The sequence below is a fragment of the Brienomyrus brachyistius genome, unplaced genomic scaffold, assembly GCF_023856365.1.
Source record: "Brienomyrus brachyistius isolate T26 unplaced genomic scaffold, BBRACH_0.4 scaffold41, whole genome shotgun sequence".
Taxonomy (NCBI): domain Eukaryota; kingdom Metazoa; phylum Chordata; class Actinopteri; order Osteoglossiformes; family Mormyridae; genus Brienomyrus; species Brienomyrus brachyistius.
The window spans coordinates 1,708,737-1,727,267 of NW_026042316.1; the positions used below are offsets into that span (position 1 = coordinate 1,708,737).

Here is an 18,531-nt window from a genome sequence, read left to right on the forward strand (position 1 = left end):
TAACGTGATATAGTAAAACAATTACTAACCGGCAATGCACATTTGCATTACTTTAAACGACAACTTTACCTGTTACTTACCAGAGTCGCCTATATCTTAGCGGAATAACAGCAGGCAGAAGGCGGCGCGTTTTCAGTAAGATACCGGAGTTAAACTTATTTGCAGACACTTAACACAAACATTGGCAGCCATTAACTCATAGGTGGCAGTAAAGTTGAAATGACTCTTTCTGTGTTAAAAAAATGCAACACTGTCATTTTGATACTTTTTTTGTTTGTCTTTTACTTCCTCCCATTTGTCTGTCTCTGGTTATTGACGTTTAGGAGAGTGCCAAACACATTAACGATGCACATTTTTCAAATAAAGACAGACACAGCACTAAAGAGATGAGAAAGACACAGTTGAATATGTAACATGCGTTTTATGCAGAAAAATAGTGTAGTTAAAACCATCTGGGATTTAAGAGGTTAAACTCAATTGGCTTGAGTGAAGCCACGCCCTCTCATCAGTGAAGAACAGGAATATTCCGGTTTTTCCAGGTTGCCTGAAAAAATGTAGTCACGTAGTTTTCTTAGACGGTGAACAAGCTGTATTACAAAGAGCAAAAAGTTTTTTCTTTTGGAGATACACCGAAATATTAAAGAAATATTCAGAGAGCGAGACAACATTGGTTGTGATGGCTGAACGTTTTTTCCTGCTACTAGTCACCCATGAGGCACGGAGCAGCCGCGTGAGCACATTTTGACCAGAGGTACATTTTCCTTATTCGCTAAACGTGTGTGCAGTAAAGAGGCACAATTTAGTAATTTGGTTTAGAAATATTTGTATTTTGAGTGTATTATATAATTCAATACATTTCGGTATTGAAGTGAATGTACAATTTTTTATGCTGTAAAAGAAAGGTAACTAATACTTATCTCTCCGGAGTACCTGTTAAAGAAAGGTTATTTGTTGATTAGCCCACTTAAAAAAAAATGGTTCTCGTACTTGTTTGTAGATTTGCATTTTGTAAATTCCTCGTGTTTCAACATGTTTTAATACACGTTCTTTCTAGATATATATTTTAAAATCTTGGTTGTTCATTTAGAATGGAAATGACAAACAGAATATTGGTTTCAAATAGTATCATTTTTATATTCACGAATAAAACATCAGCATAAAGTATCCAAATCCATGGTTAGGAAGGCATTTATGAGATGCACATGGATCAAGGAATTTACATTCTTGTACTTTCTTACATTTAATATATTTGAAATGCAACAAACTGGAAGAACTGAGGATGCGTACTAAGTAGGTCTGCTCTCTTCGGTATGTATTTTCAAATATGTATTTTACATATTTGAAAGTTCAAACAATCAATCAAATAAAAAAAAAAATCCCTCCCCCCCTGATCCACCCCCTCCAAAAAAAAGGACATTATGTGTAAAAGTATTTTCTTTGATATAGTGTCATATATTTGATTAATTATAACTGTAATGATTAGACAGTGACTGATATAGTAAATATTGTAGTGTATTATAATACCTGTTTGCTTACGCAGGTCAGGTCCTTTTAGCGGGAACCTAAACTTCCTGGAGCTGCATTCGAATATCGTTGGATGTCGATGGTGAGTCACCCAAGGAACTAAACCGATTCTTGTGTTGACAACTCATATTCATTTAACTACCGGATTTGTGGTAGGACTGTTAAATTGTTTTATGCAGTTTACGTAACTAATTTGTATTTCATTTAAGTTGTTATATACTTACCCTTTCTTCACCTGAGTGGAGTTGGACTAAGAAGGGTAATCAAAAAACATATTGGAACTGGTGAACCTAAATCTAAAAACATCCCTAAGTCTAATCTACGGCCAATTACAATTTAATCTTGACGTAATTGGTTATTGATTCTAAATTTAGCTATGAAAGTCTAAACATACAGTAACTAAACCTAAAATAGGGTAAATTGGTTAAAGAGGAATTTAAATCTAGTTTTAATCAGAGAAACTAAGGGTATAAAACTGAAGCTCACAGATTCAGTTAATGTGTATTATGTTTGGTTGTGCATTTTATTTTCTGTGTATGTCTTTCCATTTTTCATCCCTATCCATAAAGCTGGAACTGGCGTGGACAGGAAGTTGGGGGAGGTACTCAATGGTAGGGCTTCACTGCACTTACTCAGTACTTCCTCTACAGCTCTCTGTGTAGAAAAATAGAGTTTTCAGTTACCATGGCATTCACAAGGTCCAAGGAGGACGACACTAATTCAGTATACCCCAGCTTTATCCATGCAAAACACCAAGACAAGCTTAAGCTACAGAATGGTAACAGAGATGGGACAGGACAAGGATTCACTATTGTGAATAGCACATCTTTACCTCAACCGCTTTGACCAACTCGACCAGGTCAATTTGGCGTGACTCCACAGGCTGGGGGATCTCAAGACTGCTCTGCTTTGCATCCTCCAGTAAAGGCTCAACTGCGAGAAAGCATGGATTTGCCAGGTCAAGCGTCTGAGCCTGAGGAACTGAGAGATGATCTACTAGTGTGATTTATGCTGATGGAATTTACCTCTGGATCGCTTCTTTTGTAGCAGGTGCATGAACCAGTTGAAAATCTTCACAAATCGATTTACTGCTTAAAGCGCCGCAGCTTAATCACAGCTACTAGCTGGCAGTGTCTTTGGAGTGAAGCCCTAGGGTGTTGGTTTAACATGCATCAGTTAAGCAAACCAATCCCATCCATCCATCCATCCATCTTATGTTACTGTAATTTTATAGGAAGGGTAAATACCAGTGACCTCAGCAGACCAGCTAATCATCCACATCCCACCAGTTTGCAAGTGGACCAACCTTTGTGAAGAACTTGTGGCCACGGATATTCTGCGGTGACGGGCGATCCCGTGGGTCGATTTGAAATATTTTGCCCATCAGTTTCCCAGCTTCAATACCGAGGTTCTGGTGTAGAATAAATTTAGCTTCTTTGATGTTCTTTATCATTTCACAGCGATCGTCGTGATCGAATGGGATTTCCCCAACCAGAAGCTGGTACCTGTAGTAAGAAAGGCAGCAAAGGTGTTTGAGGTCTTTCACATTTGACATAAAAATGCTGTGCTTCCAAAAGAGCAATTCCTCTCAACTGTGTGCCAGTATTCATTTTTCTTTTCTATTTCAAGTAGAAAAAAAAAAAAACATATTTATGCATGTTAGACGCTTGTCTTCTTAAAATGTTAGACAGATTTTATTAGCCATGCTGATCTTTGGCCGGGAGGAGGGTTGATAGGGTATACGTACATGACACAGCCCAGTGCCCAGACTTCTGCTTCCGTTCCATGTCCCTCTCGTTTCCACACTTCTGGAGCCATGTAACATGGAGTACCACACACTTCTCTACAACACACACAAATGGAAAACGTTAAGCGCACATGTGCTTTAGCTTGCTGTATAAACAAATTTGAAAGCTTAGCCAGGAATTCTGCAAAAAACACCTACTTGTCCCTCGGCTCCAGCTTGATCGCCAGTCCGAAATCCCCAATTTTCAGTTTCATTTGGTCACTGACAAATAAGTTTTCTGAAAGACAAACAAATTTGCATTAAGGATAGACTCAAATACACACGTGGACAAAATTGTTGGTACCCTTCAGTCAATGAAAGAAAAAGTCACAATGGTCACAGAAATAACTTTAATCTGACAAAAGTAATAATAAATAAAAATTCTATGAAATTTAACTAATAAAAGTCAGACATTGATTTTTAACCATGCTTCAACAGAATTAATAATAAAAAAATTAAAAAAACTCATGAAACAGGCCTGGACAAAAATGATGGTACCCCTAACTTAATATTTTGTTGCACAACCTTTTGAGGCAATCACTGCAATCAAACGATTCCTGTAACTGTCAATGAGACTTCTGCACTTCTCAGCAGGTATTTTGGCCCACTCCTCATGAGCAAACTGCTCCAGTTGTCTCAGGTTTGAAGGGTGCCTTTTCCAGACGGCATGTTTCAGCTCTTTCCAAAGATGCTCAATAGGATTGAGGTCAGGGCTCATAGAAGGCCACTTTAGAATAGTCCAATGTTTTCCTCGTAGCCATTCTTGGGTGTTTTTAGCTGTGTGTTTTGGGTCATTGTCCCATTGCAAGACCCATGACCTGCGACTGAGACCAAGCTTTCTGACACTGGCCAGCACATTTCTCTCTAGAATCCCTTGATAGTCTTGAGATTTCATTGTACCCTGCACAGATTCAAGACACCCTGTGCCAGATGCAGCAAAGCAGCCCCAGAACATAACAGAGCCTCCTCCATGTTTCACAGAAGGGACAGTGTTCTTTTCTTGATATCCTTCATTTTTCTGTCTGTGAACATAGAGCTGATGTGCCTTGGCAAAAAGTTCAATTTTTGTCTCATCTGTCCATAGGACATTCTCCCAGAATCTTTGTGGCTTGTCCACATGTAGTTTGGCAAATTCCAGTCTGGCTTTTTTATGACTTGTTTTCAACAATGGTGTCCTCCTTGGTCGTCTCCCATGAAGTCCACTTTGGCTCAAACAACGACGGATGGTGCGATCTGACACTGATGTTCCTTGAGCTTGAAGTTCACCTTGGATCTCTTTAGAAGTTTTTCTGGGCTCTTTTGTTACCATTCGTATTATCCGTCTCTTTGATTTGTCATCAATTTTCCTCCTGCGGCCACGTCCAGGGAGGTTGGCTACAGTCCCATGGATCTTAAATTTCTGAATAATATGTGCAACTGTAGTCACAGGAACATCAAGCTGCTTCGAGATGGTCTTATAGCCTTTACCTTTGACATGCTTGTCTATAATTTTCTTTCTAATCTCCTGAGACAACTCTTTCCTTCGCTTCCTCTGGTCCATGTTGAGTGTGGTACACACCATGTCACCAAACAACACAGTGACTACCTGGAGCCCTATATATAGGTCCACTGACTGATTACAAGATTGTAGACACCTGTGATGCTAATTAGTGGACACACCTTGGATTAACATGTCCCTTTGGTCACATTATTTTCAGTCTTTTCTAGGGGTACCATCATTTTTGTCCAGGCCTGTTTCATGAGTTTTTTTTTTTTTATTAATTCTGTTGAAGCATGGTTGAAAATCAATGTCTGACTTTTATTAGTTAAATTTCATAGAATTTTAATTTATTATTACTTTTGTCAGATTAAAGTTATTTCTGTGACCATTGTGAGCTTTTCTTTCATTGACTGAAGGGTACCAACAATTTTGTCCACGTGTGTACTTTGCCAAACTGCAGACTTTACCAAATTGATAAATGAACACTACACAGAAATCCAGACGAGCTACACTCGCAATGCCATGTGAAATGCCAGCATTATTAAACAGAGAATTGAGTAAAGCGTGAGTGCATGTACACATACCGAACTAGATTTCCCTATGGACATAACATTGCCGGTAGATGTGTTTTATCCCCGATATCAGCTGTTGAATTTAATAGCGGACTTCGGGGTCAATCAGAGTCCCGCGAGCTTTCAGGATGTCACCAAGTGTCTGGGCAGGGAGAAACAGGGGCAGCCTGATCCATCACAAAGTCTTTGCCTTAGTAAGACGTCTACAAAAGTCAGGGACTCACCTGCCTACTGCACAACTCCATGAAAATATACATGAACAGATCGTCTTCAAAAGAATGGGAGAAGCCCACAACGTTCTTGTGCCGTGGTTTTTTTCAAAATTTCCACTTCTTGACACACCTGAGTGAAATATCAAACACACCATCTCATCAAGTACTGTAACAGGGAAATGCAGATAAACTGCAAAGAGGGATGACATTAAGCACAATCCATACCACATACCTCCTCCAGTCCCCAGGAATGTGGAGGTATGACCATCACAGCAAAGGTGTCACCACTTTCAAGGTCGGTCATCTTGTAGCACTTGCCACAAGCACCCTAAAGAACATGTCAATAAAGGGCATTTCTGACTGACCCTGTTCAAGCATCTCCTCTCCGCAGAAAAAGATCAACTGTAATCACTTTCAACAACAACTTTGTGGTGCACACCTGTCCCAAAAGCGGCCAAGACAGCTGGGCAATTTGAACTTGCTAGATGGATTACATCACCACATTGAAAATTCCATGGACGGAAAAAGAGGTGAACTTGCTAAGACATTGCAACAAAACACGGATAAAAACTTTCATTACAATCAACTTCATTGAAGAAAAAAAAAAACCCATCTCCGTTTTGTACACCAAACATTCAGTTTCGGTAATGCAGTAACACATGCTCAGGAATAAAGACTTTTATGTAGTGTGCAGTGACATCATATGTTACTGCGGCTCTTTAGGCACTCAGCTATCGGTCTCACTTTGTCATACAGAACAGGGATTCATTTCCTGGTGAAAAACTTCCTATGTGGTATGTGATACCTCAGCTCCAAGATGTGGAGCAGTTATCTATTACACCGTAAGGCTGGATATTTTTACAAATAAAGGCAGCAATGGTGTCGGTTATTGCCTTAGAACGAGCTGTTAGCTGGCAGGGTGTGAAAATTAGGGCGTTTATTTTTTTTAAAGAGTTTTGTGTTATTTGAAAGCATTGTGAAATGTAAAAAAAAAAACAGTAATGATATGATGAAAATGGGAATACTGACGTTGACAATGCCAATATAATATTTTGGTATGTTAAGGCATGTTTGTTCTCTGCTTTAAAGAAAGGGGGATGTGTTGATATGTAGTGCAGTACCTTTGGTGACCAGCAGAGAGACCTGGAGGGTTGGGAGGAGGTAAAGACAAGGGGTAGGGAGACCGACGGCACAGAGCAGGTTGTGGGTTTGCATGGAAGATGTTGGTGGTTAAATAAAAGTTCATTGTTCATGAAACAAGGTCTCTTCAATGACATATGAACAACACAATGTATCTCTTCCTTCTCATGATAATCTGACTCGCCAAACATGCCTCCAGCTCGCGTGACGTGGCCGAGAGACTTGAGGAGAATTAGACACTGACAGCAGTGGAGATGAGAGCGCACTTGAAATTATCAGGTAAGAGAGGGTTAATCGAGCAAAATGTACAATTATTGGTCAGAAAATGTCGGTCAAATTTCTAAATAATTATGGCGTACGAATAATGATATATCCGTAAATCGTATTTTACCGATTTAAAGATGTTCATTATTCATTGTATTGTCACGCCCCCCTCGGGAGAATGCAGCGGCAGCAGCCACACCTGAGTTACGTCAACTCCCTGTTTAGTTCTGCTTGGCGCTGCATTACATGCAAGGTATTGTTGAGGGTTTTCATAAGAAGTACAGGGCGGTCTTCCTCCTGTCTACCCCGATCCGGTCCATCCGCCTGCTTTGCTGCCATTCCATCCCATACCATCCTGATCCACCCGGACCTCTCTCTTGTACTTGTCCCGCGTCTCGCATGCCACCTGTAGAACTGGCTTTTGGACTCCGATTGTACTTGCTGATTCCAGTTCTGTTTGCGTGTTCCCAACAATAAACCCCGTACGGTACGTTGCCTTCTGTGTCTCTACCATCCTCCGGGGTTGCATGTTGTGCAGTACTGTAGTAGCTTGGATTCAACCATTAGATGGCAGTAGTAGCATATAGTTGGAGGGAAGTAGAAGAAGGCAACAGAGGGAAGTTGAGTGTTTGTGCGTTGTTCCCGGAGCTGATAAGTTAATAAATATTGAACCTCTTGCCATCCCCAAATGTGTCTCGGCTGACTCTCAATATATCAAAAGTACATACCGTCTATTTATTTATGTCTGCCCTTCAAACCGCTAGATTCCTTCAATAAGCAGGAAGTTTGTCACGACAGCTGACACCAAATCTCCTGCTGAGCTGGTTCAGACAGAACTATCCTCAATTCACCACGAGGGGGCGCCAACTGAGCAGCTTAGTTCTATTGTCTCTCTTTTTCAAAGACAGTTTTTCTCTTCACAAAAGGACAACTTAACTGAATAATGCACTTTCATAGTAATTGTTTTTAATCTGTGTTAATGTTCTGAACAATGACTACTAAAGGTTCTGTAAGGTTGTCCCACATACTGTGGATTTTAAGTTTTTTATCAAGGTGTTAAAACGTACCATCTATTTTCTGCTGAAAGTTGCCAGTCCTGTGTTTTATGTCTAGCAATTTGTACAGTTTCTTCAGTATGGCACATAAACACATATCATCTACAGTATGAGAATCTCCTCCAGAACTCTGCATTTCCTCAAGATTTTTTTTGTAATATTACATAGGTGCATCTCATGAACCTTAATTTGCCAAGCATGTATTGACTGGGCACAGTACAGTGGTGCAATTTCTGACAATGAAAGAACATCATGGACCCCTACTCCCCATTCCTTAACCCGATCGAGGGGCTCTGCTCAGCATGGAGTTAGAAGGCTTACGATCGCCAGCCACATGCTCAGATGGCCCTGCTGGCTGACATGGATGCAGCATGTGAGGACATTACAGCAGATGCCTGCAGAGGCAGGTAAGACATTAGAAAAGATTCCTTTATTTTCTTATGTTTTATTCTTTCTGTTTTTTCTTATGTACAAATACATAAGTGCACATTAAGATGCTTTTTCACTATTACGTAAGTTCCCATGTGAACAGCCAATCAGATCAGCCTGATGTGTGTCTCTCTCTGTTTCCTCTCTGTTTCCTGCCCTTTCATCCCGACCACGACCATGATCTCTCACTTAGCAGCAGAGCAGTTTATTCTAAACAGTGGAACCGCAAAGATGTTCAGACTCTTTGGTCTTCTCATTTTCATTAGTAGGGTTCTATACTATTAAATCATATTTTGGGGGGATTTTTATATATCCTGTACGATGTGATTAGTGTAATAAGTATTTGGCCATTTAATCTTCATCATATGTAATAGGTATTCTGATTATTATTATGATATTTGTTTATTTATTTATTTGTTTGTTTGTTTATTCATTTGTGTTTCTCTCTTTTTCCAGACACTTCACTGGCTGTGGATGTTGTTCAGCCCAGATACCTGATGAGGGTCCAGCATGGAGACAGTGTGACCCTGACATGCTTCCGTCCAGAAGATATTTCTTTTGCAGTTTGGTTTTAGCAAGCTGTTGGTCAGGTCAGAAGCCCCAGCTCATGGCGAAAGCACTTCTCTATGTACCTGGTGAATTTTACAAGGAATATAAAAACATAAAACGTTACTCCTTACTGAATGCAGAGGGGAGTTTTAACCTCACTATTTCTAACGTGGAGCCGTCAGATTCTGCAGTGTATTATTGCGCTGCTCTGTTATATAATGAAATCGCATTTGGAAATGGAACCTTTGTCATAATCACAGATAAATGAGATTCCAACTATTTTCATATTTGCTTTATTAAAGTGTCAGTAATATTGTCCTTTGACAAACATTTTTGACAGTTGAGCTCTGTATCAATATAAAATTAACAAAGATAGTTGATGTAGATTGCGTGCTTTGGTCCTTGAATGTTTTTCTAAACAGCATTAAACAAAAACATTTATAAAAGCTTTCCAATTAGAATTATAAACTTTTTATTATTATTACACGCATAAATGGCTGAAATATGTAAAAATAAGTATACAAGAATACAAATTAATAGGAGGCATTACGTATCATCTTACCTGTGTGAAGTGGATTTAGTTATGTGTATACAGTTATGTGTTGGACCCCTCCTGATGTTACATTTATACATGAACATGCACCGCATCACATCATTATACAGTTTGTTACATTTATACATGAACATGTGCTGCATCACATTATTTCACAGTTTGTTACATTTTGCTTGCTGTCAGAAATCTTCAGCCATATGGAATCTTCAGATTTGAAAAAATGTTACACATTGCAGCCTCTTTCAAATAAATTAAAGGAAAATGTTTACATTTCAGTTTTGAGTTGATATATATATATTACTGCGTAAAAGTCTTAGGCGACAAAGAAAATATATTCTTAAAATTTTTTAACTCAACAGTCAGTGTATATTGTCTCAGAAAGACATGCTATAATATGAGTCGGATATGCACCATTCAGAACTGGTTTGAGAATGGACCTTAAATTTCAATTAATTTTGTTAATCTGAAATAAAGTTGAATCGCTGTTGAAAACAGGATGCAGAATTACAATTCATTTTTGAATTTAAGGAAGCAGAATGAATACGTATTTGAATTCAAATAAATTCATATACATACATTACTGTAGCTACAATATAGCTTTTAGCTATACAGCCAAATATTTAAATATGAATTACACATAAGCACATTAACATTGTTGTGTATCACTATTATAATTTTATTCAGAATGAAATAATGCAACATTTGAAGTGTCACCTAAAACAATAATTATACTGTCATTTTGTGCACCATGGTGGATCTGCTCATAGGAAGAGCTGAGTGTCTCTCCTTAGAAGTCAGTGTTGGCTGCAGTGACTGCAGTTTCTAACCTAAGAAACGTCCCAAACACTTTTCCTGCATCAAAAGTCAAACTAGTGCCTATTCCTGCCATGAAAGCTTCACATAATGTCACCGATACCTGAGCCAACCATGTTTATCAGAGGATGCCAACCCTTTGGCTGCAGCTTTCTCTGCACAGGCTGAGAGAGTTTTCAGTGTAGCAGGAAAAGATTTCAGGCCAGAAGATTGCAGATTAAATCATGAAACCTTTGAAGATATTATGCTAATCAACTGTAATATAATAATAAATGTAATCATGTTTATTTGAATAAAGCATAATTGCATTTGCCATGATGTCTTGCTTTTTGCTGTAGTGCTATGGTAGAAAGGAAAAACTTACTTTTCAACACATAAGAAAATAAATAGTAGAAACCGAATGAAACCAAGTAATTCCTTTTGCGGTGCACACTTCTTATTTAATGTTTAAAAAATAGACAAACAAAATGGTCAACATAAGCCAGAGGGATATTGATAGTCACGAAAATCATGAAAATATAAAATACACTTTACACATGTCATGCCCTGATGGATGCCATGGATGAGCGCTGCTAAGCTGCTAAGCTGCCTTCCCAAGCGGCTTCCTCGGTCCGGAGAGCACACCGGGTCGCGGTACAGCTGGGACAGCCGCCTCCGCGACTTGCGGCAATAGCCGAGCCTGAGGAGCTCCCTTTGCTCTTGCCGCCCACGCAGCCGCCGCCGCCCGTGCAGCCGTCGCAGCCGCCTGCGCAGCCACCGCCTGCGCAGCCCCCCCTGTCTGCAGCTCCCGGGCCGGCGCCCCCACTGCAGCAGCCTGCAGTTTCCGGGCTGATGCCCCCGCAGCCTGACCGTGTTCCTGTCCCGGCGCCCCCGCAGCCTCTCCCTGCTGCAGCTCCAGAGGCGCCCCCTCTCCCTGCTGCAGCTCCAGAGGCGCCCCCTCTCCCTGCTGCAGCTCCAAGTCCTGTCGCCCTAGTCCCTGAGGTGGTCCCAGAGGACTCCATCTTGGCTCCTACCTCTTCAGAGGTGGAGGAGCTTGAATGGGACCCCTCGGGGACCGCACTAGTGACTTTTTCTCCCTCGCCCCGGCGAACTCGACCCCGACCTGGGGCCATCATGTCTGTGTCCCGTAAAGGGAGGGGACACAGACGCAGGGCTGGGGTCCCGCCCTCCCTGCCCCCTGCCTCGCCTGCGCTGGGGCTCGGTTGGCGCCTGCGGGTCCTGGCCCTCCGGGTCGGCTGTCGCCTGCGGGTCCCTCTCCGGTGCCTCGTCGCCCTGCCTCGCTCCCCCCTCCGGTGCCTGGTCGGTCGCCGGGGGGCTCCCCGACGGCAGCTCCTCGGTCGCCTGCGGGGCCCCCACCTTCGGCTCGTCGGAGGACGTCGCCGCCTACGGCGGCTCCCCCCCTCGCCTTGCCTTCGCCCTGGCCCCTTCCAGCTCCCTCGTCCCCTTCCCTGGTGCTCCCTCCTGCTCCCTCCCTGGCCCCTCCGCGGGTCCCTCGCCCTGTCTCCTCGGCCCCTTCTCGGTCCCCTCCGGCTCCGGCCTCCCGGCCGCCTGCGGCCCCTCCGGCTGCCGCCCGTCGCCCGCTGGGTTTCCCTCGGGCTCCCCTTGGTTCCCCCTCCTTCTCTCCCTTTCATGCCCCGGTCCCGCCTGTGTTTGTCCCTCCTCCTGCCTCTGTCCCGCTGTCCTCTGTTCTTGGTCCCTTTGTTCTGCCCCGCTCCGCTCCTGGTTTCCCGTCGTTCCCTCCCGTCACTCCCGCTCCTTTTGTTCCTCCTGTTCCCTCTGTTTCTCCCTTCCTGATCTGTCTCTCTGCCTTCCCATCCCTTTGTCAGCTCCTGTCTTACGTCCTGTCGCTTGCCCTGTTTTGTGCCTCGGTCCTGTTTCCCGTCTCTCGTTGATGGTTCTGTTTTTTTTTGCTCCAGGTCCCGGTTCCCGTGTCCCGTCTGTCGCCTCCTCCCTGGCGCGCCCGGTGAAGCGCGCCTTTGGGGGGGGGGTTCTGTCATGCCCTGCTCGTCGGCTCCTCCTGTGTGCCACGCCCCCTGCTTACCCACGTGTGTTTCCCGGATTGTACCCAGCTGTGTCTGCTTATTTTCAATCAGTCCTGTGTATTTCAGTCCGTGTCTTACCCGAGTCCTTGGTCTGTCATTGATGTTAGTCGGCGTGCCATGTTCCCGAGTCCGCGTCATTCGAATAAATCCCCGTTTGCCCTGATTCTGCCTGCTTGCCTGCTTCCTGCCCGCTCGCCCCGTCCGTGCGCCTCACCCGCAGACGCCGAGCGTGACAACACACTTCATTTCTTTACATTGAAATTAATTAAATTCATCTACCTTCATGCACTAACATCAAACATATGATTATACAATTATAATGTTTGTTCTTATCATATAATGTTTGTTATTGTCATGCCCATGCAGGCGGAACCCACCGAATAGCCCGTCTCGATCACGCCCACATGGGCGGGACCAGCCAGGTGCTCCGTAGAACGCTTAATGACGGAATGTATTTAAGCACTGAGCTCCATCGGGACATTGCGAAGTATTGAGCCATGCTATTGAGCCATGCTGAGCAATCTATTGTCTATCGTCTCCCCGTTGCTTCCTATATGTTCCGTCCGCCCAGTGTACTTACCTTGTCTGTTCCTCTTCCTCTTCCCAGACCCGTTCCCGAACCTGAACCTCCTGCCCCGCTGAGACCGGCTTCTCCTGGTACTCTTTCCCTGTGTTGTCGTGTCCCGTGTTTGTTCCTCTTTCGGCTTCGGACACATGCTTCTGCCCCTCGACCATTCTCCTCGCTTAGCCCCTTTCATTGCTACGTACTAGTGCTGCCAATAAAACTTCTGGCTGCGTGCAAATCTGGATCTCCGTTCCACTTCTTGGGCCAGTGTTACAGTTATAATATAATCTTTGTTGTCATATAATGTTATCAATGTATATTAAAGCTGTTAAGGTATGTTAGGATATTAAGGTATACGAATTACATGGTGATTATGAATGTTATATGAATGCATTGTAAATGTATAATGTAGGTGCAGTTAATGTAAAGTGTTACTGAATATATACTAATACATAGTTATACAACAAAAAGAGACAAGAATGTCAACTATTCTCCAAGAAGTTACTTATTTTATGGATAGATAGAACAACATGACATCCATTCCAAAATATTTCTAAAATCGGCAAGAAATATTTTTCAGGATCTGTGTTTTCCATTGTGGCTCTCAAAGCGCTGTCATCATCAACATTTTGCTTTTCAGGTAAATACTCCAACAGCAGGACTGTGGTACAGCAGCCTGTGTCTGACACATTGCAGCCAGGAGACTCTGTGAGCCTGCAGTGTACGATAGAGACTGGGAGCTGTGCAGGAGAACACAGTGTTTACTGGTTCAGACATGGATCAGGAGAATCCCTTCCAGGAGTCATTTATAGCCACGGAAACAGCAGTGATGAGTGTGAGAAGAGCCCTGAGGCTGGATCTCCTACACGGAGCTGCGTCTACAGCCTCCCCAAGGGGAACCTCAGCCTCTCCGATGCTGGGACTTACTACTGCGCCGTGGCCATGTGTGGGGAGATGCTGTTTGGGAACGGCACACAGCCGGATATAGATGGTAACACCCAGTGTGGGGAGATGCTGTTTGGGAACGGCACACAGCTGGATATAGATGGTAACACCCAGCGTGGGGAGATGCTGTTTGGGAACGGCACACAGCTGGATATAGACGGTAACACCCAGTGAGGGGAGATGCTGTTTGGGAACGGCACACAGCTGGATATAGATGGTAACACCCAGTGTGGGGAGATGCTGCTTGGGAACGGCACACAGCTGGATATAGATGGTAACACCCAGTGAGGGGAGATGCTGTTTGGGAACGGCACACAGCCGGATATAGATGGCAACACCCAGTGTGGGGAGATGCTGTTTGGGAACGGCACACAGCTGGATATAGATGGTAACACCCAGGGAGGGGAGATGCTGTTTGGGAACGGCACACAGCTGGATATAGATGGTAACACCCAGTGAGGGGAGATGCTGTTTGGGAACGACACACAGCTGGATATAGACGGTAACACCTAACATGGGGAGATGCTGTTTAGGAACGGCACACAGCTGGATATAGACGGTAACACCCAGCGTGGGGAGATGCTGTTTGGGAACGGCACACAGCTGGATATAGATGGTATCACCCAGTGTGGGGAGATGCTGTTTGGGAACGGCACACAGCTGGATATAGATGGTAACACCCAGCGTGGGGAGATGCTGTTTGGGAACGACACACAGCTGGATATAGATGGTAACACCCAGCATGGGGAGATGCTGTTTGGGAACGACACACAGCTGGATATAGACGGTAACACCTAACATGGGGAGATGCTGTTTAGGAACGGCACACAGCTGGATATAGACGGTAACACCCAGCGTGGGGAGATACTGTTTGGGAACGGCACACAGCTGGATATAGATGGTAACACCCAGCGTGGGGAGATGCTGTTTGGGAACGACACACAGCTGGATATAGATGGTAACACCCAGTGTGGGGAGATGCTGTTTGGGAACGGCACACAGCTGGATATAGACGGTAACACCTAGTGTGGGGAGATGCTGTTTGGGAACGACACACAGCTGGATATAGATGGTAACACCCAGTGTGGGGAGATGCTGTTTGGGAACAGCACACAGCTGGATATAGATGGTAACACCCAGTGTGGGGAGATGCTGTTTGGGAACGGCACACAGCTGGATATAGACGGTAACACCTAACATGGGGAGATGCTGTTTAGGAACGGCACACAGCTGGATATAGACGGTAACACCCAGCGTGGGGAGATGCTGTTTGGGAACGGCACACAGCTGGATATAGACAGTAACACCCAGTGTGGGGAGATGCTGTTTGGGAACGGCACACAGCTGGATATAGACGGTAACACTCAGTGTGGGGAGATGCTGTTTGGGAACGGCACACAGCTGGATATAGACGGTAACACCCAACGTGGGGAGATGCTGTTTGGGAACGGCACACAGCTGGATATACACGGTTACACCCAGTGTGGGGAGATGCTGTTTGGGAACGGCACACAGCTGGATATAGACGGTAACACCCAGTGTGGGAGATGCTGTTTGGGAACGGCACACAGCTGGATATAGACGGTAACACCCAGTGTGGGAGATGCTGTTTGGGAACGGCACACAGCTGGATATAGACGGTAACACCCAGTGTGGGGAGATGCTGTTTGCGAACGGCACACAGCTAGATATAGACGGTAACACCCAGTGTTGGGAGATGCTGTTTGGGAACGGCACACAGCTGGATATAGACGGTAACACCCAGCGTGGGGAGATGCTGTTTGGGAACGGCACACAGCTGGATATAGACGGTAACACCCAGTGTGGGGAGATGCTGTTTGCGAACGGCACACAGCTAGATATAGACGGTAACACCCAGTGTTGGGAGATGCTGTTTGGGAACGGCACACAGCTGGATATAGACGGTAACACCCAGTGTGGGAGATGCTGTTTGGGAACGGCACACAGCTGGATATAGACGGTAACACCCAGTGTGGGAGATGCTGTTTGGGAACGGCACACAACTGGATATAGACGGTAACACCCAGCGTGGGGAGATGCTGTTTGGGAACGGCACACAGCTGGATATAGACGGTAACACCCAGTGTGGGGAGATGCTGTTTGGGAACGGCACACAGCTGGATATAGACGGTAACACCCAATGTGGGGAGATGCTGTTTGGGAACGGCACACAGCTGGATATAGACGGTAACACCCAACGTGGGGAAATGCTGTTTGTGAACGGCACACAGCTGGATATAGACGGTAACACCCAGCGTGGGGAGATGCTGTTTGGGAACGACACACAGCTGGATATAGATGGTATCACCCAGTGTGGGGAGATGCTGTTTGGGAACGGCACACAGCTGGATATAGACGATAACACCCAGTGTGGGGAGATGCTGTTTGCGAACAGCACACAACTGGATATAGACAGTAACACCCAGTGTGGGGAGATGCTGTTTGGGAACGGCACACAACTGGATATAGACGGTAACCCCCAGTGTGGGGAGATGCTGTTTGGGAACGGCACACAGCTGGATATAGACAGTAACACCCAGCGTGGGGAGATGCTGTTTGGGAACGGCACACAGCTGGATATAGATGGTAACACCCAGCGTGGGGAGATAATGTTTGGGAACGGCACACAGCTGGATATAGACAGTAACACCCAGTGTGGGGAGATAATGTTTGGGAACGGCACACAGCTGGATATAGATGGTATCACCCAGTGTGGGGAGATGCTGTTTGGGAACGGCACACAGCTGGATATAGATGGTATCACCCAGTGTGGGGAGATAATGTTTGGGAACAGCACACAACTGGATATAGATGGTAACACCCAGTGTGGGGAGTATATCTGCTTCTGTTTTGCTTTTTTTTTGCTATTTGGACATAAATTTATTTCTTATACTATTTAAAGTAATGTAATTCTTAATTTAAGTGTATATGCACTTACATTTAATTACATAATTGTTAATTAAATAATCTTTAATAATAAATAATATAATAATAAATTATTTAAATAATATATTAATAAATGTTAAAATGCTAAATATTAAAAAAATGTGTTAAAAATTGACAACTTTACAAGAAATCTACTTTAATTTATTATCAATTTGATCTTTAACTAATGTAATGTAAGCAAATGGGAAATGTGTCTCTATATCATTATGCTGAAATCTATCTCGTTGTTACAGGCTTTCAGAAGCTGCTGGATCCTCTTCACTCTGACTTGCTGATAGTTTTATCTTGCAGCATTATTCTGAACGTTGCTTTCATTTGTATAAGATGTAAACTGCCCTGTACACACTGTGCAGGTACGCTGCCCGGCTTTATACACTCAGAAGAAGGACAAAATGTAGTTTTTAACAAATTATAGAAATATAAAATTGTTTTATGATAGATAAAATTTTCATATTAAAACCACTCTTGCAAGTAACACAGTTTAAAAATCCATTATTAAATCTCACCTTATTTATATAAACCTTTTTGTACTGTAAGATTTACATTTTTGTATTATATCTTTCATATTTTGCAAAATCTATTGAAATATACATGTTGCAATAAGTTGCATATCAATAACTTTTATTACCAAGATCTCCTTTATAGCAATTTTATTATATATGATATATGAGAACAAATAACACATATCCAAACATGCACACTTACATTGACAGAAGTCATTTTTACTTTCATTTTTGAGACAAAAAGGATGTTGATTGCTTGAAAATTCGGAATTTTATCTGACCACTGTGATACCGCGTGAAATTAAATAATATATTGATGTGTTATATATTTTAAACAGATGAAAAGAACAGTGATATATCAAAAGTGGAATGGTCACGCAAGCAAGTATGTAATAAATATTTCAAATTACAAATCGTCAGTAAAACAAATGAACCTCAGACTGATTTCCATCCTGGGATCAGCATTTAAGTGCTATTTGTGAAAATAAGTAATAGCAAACCGATTTCCATCCATCCAATTCTGCCATCTTTCTCTCCCCAGTGCCATGACGAGGACACACTGAATTACGCTGCCCTGAACCTTAAGAAGCCAAAACCCAGGAGACAGAAGAAAGATGGGAATAATGACACTCTGTATTCTGACCTCCGCTACAGAGATTATGAATAAAGATGCTTCTCATTCATGTCAGTCACACAGAGGGTTCAGGGTGTAGCTTTAATAATGTTCAGAAGGAGGGCAGGGGAGCCAGTGCTTCTGAGACTGAATCACGGGATTTTACGGAGCCCGATCCTCGTGTGTGCCACGCCCCCCTGATTATCCACATGTGCTTCCCTGATTGTACCCAGCTGTACTCTGTTGTCTTGTCTATTTCAGTCCCAGTCTTGCCTCAGTTCATTGTCCGTCATTGATGCTAGTGAGTCTTCGAGCCGCTGTTCTGTCCTGTCCGTCCCGTTCGTTAATAAATCCCCAGTTTTCCCCGACTTGCGGCTCCTTGCCTGCTTCTTGCTCGCTCGCCTGCCCGTGCGCATTACCCGCACAACCCGGATCGTGACATTACCACTTTACAGTTCATATAATCCATCTATCTTCCAGCCCCTTATCATGCATAGTTTGGCAGGTGGGTGGGCCACA

The 18,531-nt window shown here is 43.6% G+C and overlaps 3 long non-coding RNA genes across 4 annotated transcripts; all 3 read left to right on the top strand.

The window, feature by feature from the left end:
• The first annotated feature begins 505 nt into the window (after nucleotides 1-505).
• On the top strand, nucleotides 506-3,161 carry LOC125722730 (uncharacterized). 2 transcript variants are annotated; one of them, XR_007386548.1, is made up of 4 exons: nucleotides 506-751; nucleotides 1,541-1,606; nucleotides 2,094-2,574; nucleotides 2,759-3,161. It is a non-coding gene; the product is annotated as an uncharacterized LOC125722730 (long non-coding RNA). The 2 variants fall into 2 exon arrangements; XR_007386547.1 differs by having other exon boundaries at nucleotides 1,541-2,574.
• A 5,320-nt stretch (nucleotides 3,162-8,481) lies between these two features.
• On the top strand, nucleotides 8,482-9,391 carry LOC125722746 (uncharacterized). The gene is made up of 2 exons (XR_007386568.1): nucleotides 8,482-8,727; nucleotides 8,919-9,391. It is a non-coding gene; the product is annotated as an uncharacterized LOC125722746 (long non-coding RNA).
• A 7,661-nt stretch (nucleotides 9,392-17,052) lies between these two features.
• Nucleotides 17,053-18,004, top strand: LOC125722745 (uncharacterized). Its single transcript, XR_007386567.1, has 3 exons — nucleotides 17,053-17,249; nucleotides 17,738-17,784; nucleotides 17,941-18,004. It is a non-coding gene; the product is annotated as an uncharacterized LOC125722745 (long non-coding RNA).
• The last annotated feature ends 527 nt before the right edge of the window (nucleotides 18,005-18,531 follow it).